Source organism: Hordeum vulgare, chromosome 6H (genome assembly GCF_904849725.1).
Source record: "Hordeum vulgare subsp. vulgare chromosome 6H, MorexV3_pseudomolecules_assembly, whole genome shotgun sequence".
Taxonomy (NCBI): Eukaryota; Viridiplantae; Streptophyta; class Magnoliopsida; order Poales; family Poaceae; genus Hordeum; species Hordeum vulgare.
Window position 1 is genome coordinate 422781732 of NC_058523.1, and position 6820 is coordinate 422788551.

Sequence of the window (6820 nt, forward strand, 5' to 3'; positions counted from 1 at the left end):
GCACTAGATCGTGGGACTGATCGCGGGATTGTTCGCGGGGCGGATCGAGGGACGTGAGGACGTTCCACTACATCAACCGCGTTCACTAACGCTTCTGCTGTACGGTCTACAAGGGTACGTAGATCACACATCCCCTCTCGTAGATGGACATCACCATGATAGGTCTTCGTGCGCGTAGGAAAATTTTTGTTTCCCATGCGACGTTCCCCAACAGTGGCATCATGAGCTAGGTTCATGCGTAGATGTAATCTTGAGTAGAACACTAAAGTTTTAGTGGGTGGTGATGTGCGTTTTGCTACCCTCCTTAGTCTTTTCTTGATTCCGCGGTATTGTTGGATGGAAGCGGCTCGAACCGACATTACTCGTACGCTTACGAGAGACTGGTTTCATCGCTACGAGTAACTCCGTTGCTCAAAGATGACCGGCGAGTGTCGGTTTCTCCAACTTTAGTTGAATCGGATTTGACCGAGGAGGTCCTTGGATGAGGTTAAATAGCAATTCATATATCTCCGTTGTGGTGTTTGCGTAAGTAAGATGCGATCCTACTAGATACCCATGGTCACCACGTAAAACATGCAACAACAATTAGAGGACGTCTAACTTGTTTTTGCAGGGTATGCTTGTGATGTGATATGGCCAACGATGTGATGTAATATATTGGATGTATGAGATGATCATGTTGTAATAGTTAATATCGACTTGCACGTCGATGGTACGGCAACCGGCAGGAGCCATAGGGTTGTCTTTAAACTAATGTTTGTGCTTGCAGATGCGTTTACTATATTGCTAGGACGTAGCTTTAGTAGTAATAGCATGAGTAGCACGACAACCCCGATGGCGACACGTTGATGGAGATCATGATGATGGAGATCATGGTGTGACGCGAGTGACAAGAAGATCATGTCGGTGCTTTGGTGATGGAGATCAAGAAGCACCTGATGATGGCCATATCATGTCACTTATGAATTGCATGTGATGTTAATCTATTATGCACCTTATCTTGCTTAGAACGACGGTAGCATTATGAGGTGATCTCTCACTAAAATTTCAAGACGAAATTGTGTTCTCCCCGACTGTGCACCGTTGCGACAGTTCTTCGTTTCGAGACACCACGTGATGACCGGGTGTGATAGACTCAACGTTCACATACAACGGGTGCAAAACAGTTGCACACGCGGAACACTCGGGTTAAGCTTGACGAGCCTAGCATGTGCAGACATGGCCTCGAAACACATGAGACCGAAAGGTCGAGCATGAATCGTATAGTTGATATGATTAGCATAGAGATGCTTACCACTGAAACTATTCTCGACTCACGTGATGATCGGACTTGAGATAGTGGATTTGGATCATGAACCACTCAAATGACTAGAGAGATGTACTTTTTGAGTGGGAGTTGTTAAGTAATATGATTAATTGAACTAATTGTCATGAACATAGTCTAATGGTCTTTGCGAATTACGATGTAGCTTGCGCTATAGCTCTACTGTTTTTATATGTTCCTAGTGAAAATTTAGTTGAAAGTTGATAGTAGCAAACTTTGAAGAGGATTGTCCTCGTTGTTGCGCAGAAGGCTTATGTCCTTAATGCACCACTCGGTGTGCTGCACCTCGAGCGTCGTCTGTGGATGCTGTGAACATCCGACATACACGTTTCTGATGACTACACATAGTTCAGTGCAAAATACTTAATGGCTTAGAAGCAAGGCACCGAAGACGTTTTGAAACGTCACGGAACATAACTGATGTACTAAAGAGATGAAATTGTGATTTCATGCTCGTGCCCTTGTTGAGAGGTACGAGACCTCCGACAAGATTCTTTGTCCACAAAGTAAAGGAGAAAAGCTCAATCGTTGAGCGTGTGCTCAGATTGTCTGAGTACGACAATCACTTGAATCAAGTGGGAGTTAATCTTCCAGATGAGATAGTGATGGTTCTCCAAAGTCACTGCCACCAAGCTGTGAGAGCTTCGTGATGAACTATAACATATCAAGGATAGATACAATGATCCTTGAGCGATTCGCGATGTTTGACACTGCGAAAGTAGAAATCAAGAAGGAGCATCAATAGTTGATGGTTTGTAAAACCACTAAGTTTCAAGAAAGGCAAGGGCTAGAAGGGATACTTCGTGAAACGGCAAAACAGTTGCTGCACTAATGAAGAGACCCAAGATTAAACCCAAACCCGGGACTAAGTGCTTCTGTAATGAGGGGAACAATCACTGAGGCGAAGCAACTCTAGATACTTGGTAGATAAGAAGGCTGGCAAAAGTCGAAAGAAGTATATTTGATATACATGACGTTGATGTGTACTTTACTAGTACTCCTAGTAGCATGAGGGTATTGGATACCGGTTCGGTTGCTAAGTGATTAGTAACACGAAATGAAAGCTACGGCATAAACGGAGACTAGCTAAAGGCGAGGTGACGATACGTGTTGGAAGTGTTTCCAAGGTTGATATGATCAAACGTCGCACGCTCCCTCTACCATCGGTATTGGTGTTAAACCTAAATAATTGTTATTTGGTGCTTGCGTTAAGCATGAACATGATTGGATCGTGTTTATTGCAATACGATTATCCATTTAAAGAGAATAATGGTTACTCTATTTTCTTGGATAATCACCTTCAATGGTTTATTGAATCTCGATCGTAGTGTTACACATGTTCATGATATTGGTGCCAAAAGATACGAGGTAATGATGATAGTACCACTTACTTGTGGCACTACCGCTTGAGTCATGTTGGTATAAATTGCATGAAGAGGCTCCATGCTGATGGATCTTTATACTCACTTGATTTTGAATCACTAGTGACATGCAAATCATACCACATGAGCAAGGCCTTGTTTTCATTGAGATGAAATAAGATAGTAACTTGTTGGAAGTGATACATTTTGATGTATGCAGTCCAATGGGTGCTGAGGCACGCAGTGGATATCATTATGTTCTTACTTCAATGACGATTTGAGTAGATACTAGAGTATTTGCTTAATGAATCACAAGTCTGAAATATTGAAAAGTTCAATTCTGTTTCGGAGTGAAGTTCGTTGTAACAAGAGGATAAACTGTCTACGATATGATCATAGAAATGAATATCTGAGTTACGAGTTTTGGTACGCAGTTAAGACAATGTGGAAATTGTTTCGCGGTTCATGCCACCTAGAACATCATAGTGTGATGATGTGTCTGAACGTCATAGGCACACACTATTTGGTATGGTGCATGCTATGATGTCTCTTATCGAATTACCACTATCGTTTATGGGTTAAGCATTAGAGACAACCACATTCACTTTAAATAGGGCACCACGTATTTCCGTTGATATGACACAGTATAGACTGAGGTTTAGAGAAATCTAAACTGTCGTTTCTTGAAAGTTTGGGGTTTCGACACTTATGTGAAAAAGTTTCAGTCTGATAAGCTCGAACCCAAAGCGGATAAATGCATCTTCATAGGATATCCAAAGCAGTTGGGTACATCTCCTATCTCAGATCCGAAAGCAAAGTGTTTGTTTCTAGAAACGGATCCTTTCTCGAGGAAAGGTTTCTCTCGAAAGAATTGAGTGGGAGGGTGGTAGAACTTGATGAGGTTATTGAACCATCACTTCGACCAGTGTGTAGCAGGGCGCAGGAAGTTGTGGCGCCTACACCAATTGAAGTGAAAGCTGATGATGGTGATCACCGAGCATCGGATCAAGTTACTACAAGCCTCGTAGGTTGACAAGGTCGCGTACTACTACAGAGTGGTACGGTAACCCTGTCTTGGAGGTCATGTTGTTGAGCAACAGTGAACCTACGAGTTATGGAGAAAGCAATGGTGGGCCCAGATTCCGACAAATGGCTGGAAGCCATGAAATCCGAGAGAGGATCCATGTATGAAAACAAAGTGTAGACTTTGGAAGAACTACTTGATGGTCATAGGACTATTGAGTAAAGATGGATCTTTAAAAGGAAGACAGACGATGATGGTGATAAGTCACTATTAAGAAAAGCTCGACTTGTCGCAAAGATGTTTCCGACAAAATCAAACAGTTGACTATGATGAGACTTTCTCACTCGTAGCGATGCTAAAAGTCTGTTAGAATTATGTTAGTAGTTGCTGCATTATTTATGAAATATTGCACGTAGGATGTCAAAACATTGTTTCCTAGACGGTTTCCTTGAGCAAACATTGTATGTGATACAACCAGGAGGTTTTGCCGATCCTAAAGATACTAACAAGTATGCAAGCTCCAGCGATCCTTCAATGGACTGGTGCAAGCATCTCGGAGTTGGAATATACACTTTGATGAGATGATCAAAGATTTTGGGTTTGCACAAGGTTTATGAGAAACTTGTATTTCCAAAGAAGTGAGTGGGAGCACTATAGAATTTCTAGTAAGTATATGTGGTTGACATATTGTGGATCAGAAATAATGTAGAATTTCTGTAAAGCATACAAGGTTGTTTGAAAGGAGTTTTCAAAGGAGTACCTGTATTGCGCTACTTTAACGTTGAGCATCAAAGATCTATGGAGATAGATCGAAAGCGCTTGATAGAAGTTTCAACAAGATGCATGCCTTGACAAGTTTTTGAAGGAGTTCAAAATAGATCAGCAAAGAAGGAGTTCTTGGTTGCGTTGTAAGGTGTGAATTTGAGTAAGACTCAAAACCCGACCCCGGCAGAATAAAGAGAATAGACGAAGGCCGTCTTCTATGCCTTGGCCGTAGAATCTGAAGTATGCCATGCTGGGTACCGCACCTGATGTGTGCCTTGACTCAGAGTCTGTTGAGAGGTACAGAGAGTGATCCATGATTGAATCACTAGGAGCGGTCAAAATTTATCCTTAGTGACTGATGGACTAAGGAATTTTTCTCGATTATGGAGGTGGTTAAAAAGTTCGTCGTAAAGGGTTACGTCGATGCAAGCTTTGACACTAATCCGAATAACTATGAGTAGTGAAACGGATTCGTATAGTAGAGTAGATATTTGGAGTATTTCCGAATAGCACCTAGTAGCAGCATCTATAAGATGACCTAAAGATTTGTAAAGAACACACGGATCTGAAAGTTTCAGAACCGTTGACTAAAACCTCTCTCACGAGCAAGACGTGATCAGACCCCAGAACAATATGGGTGTTGGATTCGTTGAAATCACATGGTGATGTGAACTAGATTATTGACTCTAGTGCAAGCGGGAGACTGTTGGAAATATGCCCTAGAGGCAATAATAAATTAGTTATTATTATATTTCTTTGTTCATGATAATCGTTTACTATCCATGCTATAATTGTATTGATTGGAAACACAATACTTGTGTGGATACATAGACAAAACACTGTCCCTAGTAAGCCTCTAGTTGACTAGCTCGTTGATCAAAGATGGCCAAGGTTTCCTGGCCATAGGCAAGTGTTGTTACTTGATAACGAGATCACATCATTAGGAGAATCATGTGATGGACTAGACCCAAACTAATAGACGTAGCATGTTGATCGTGTCTTTTTGTTGCTACTGTTTTCTGCATGTCAAGTATTTGTTCCTATGACCATGAGATCATATAACTCACTGACACCGGAGGAATGCTTTGTGTGTATCAAACGTCGCAACGTAACTGGGTGACTATAAAGATGCTCTACAGGTATCTCCGAAGGTGTTAGTTGAGTTAGTATGGATCGAGACTGGGATTTGTCACTCCGTGTGACGGAGAGGTATCTCGGGGCCCACTCGGTAATACAACATCACACACAAGCCTTGCAAGCAATGTGACTTAGTGTAAGTTGCGGCATCTTGTATTACGGAACGAGTAAAGAGACTTGCCGGTAAACGAGATTGAAATAGGTATGCTGATACTGACGATCGAATCTCGGGCAAGTAACATACCGAAGGACAAAGGGAATGACATACGGGATTATATGAATCCTTGGCACTGAGGTTCAAACGATAAGATCTTCGTAGAATATGTAGGATCCAATATGGGCATCCAGGTCCCGCTATTGGATATTGACCGAGGGGTCTCTCGGGTCATGTCTACATAGTTCTCGAACCCGCAGGGTCTGCACACTTAAGGTTCGACGTTGTTTTATGCGTATTTGAGTTATATGGTTGGTTATCGAATGTTGTTCGGAGTCCCGGATGAGATCACGGACGTCACGAGGGTTTCCGGAATGGTCCGGGAACGAAGATTGATATATACGATGACCTCATTTGATTACCGGAAGGTTTTCGGAGTTACCGGGAATGTACAGGGAATGACGAATGGGTTCTGGGAGTTCACCGGGGGGGGGGGGGGGGCAACCCACCCCGGGGAAGCCCATAGGCCTTGGGGGTGGCACACCAGCCCTTAGTGGGCTGGTGGGACAGTCCAAGAAGGCCCTATGCGCCATAGGAAGAAAATCAAAGAGAAAAGAAAAAAAAAGGAGGAGGTGGGAAAGGAAAGAAGGACTCCTCCCACCAAACCAAGTAGGACTCGGTTTGGGGGGGGGAGACCTTCCCCCCTTGGCTCGGTCGACCCCCTTGGGGCTCCTTGAGCCCCAAGGCAAGGCCCCCCCTCTCCCACCTATATATACGGAGGTTTTAGGGATGATTTGAGACGACTTTTCCACGGCAGCCCGACCACATACCTCCACGGTTTTTCCTCTAGATCGCGTTTCTGCGGAGCTCGGGCGGAGCCCTGCCGAGACAAGATCATCACCAAGCTCCGGAGCGCCTTCACGCTGCCGGAGAACTCTTCTACCTCTCCGTCTCTCTTGATGGATCAAGAAGGCCGAGATCATCGTCGAGCTGTACGTGTGCTGAACGCGGAGGTGCCGTCCGTTCGGCACTAGATCGTGGGACTGATCGCGGGA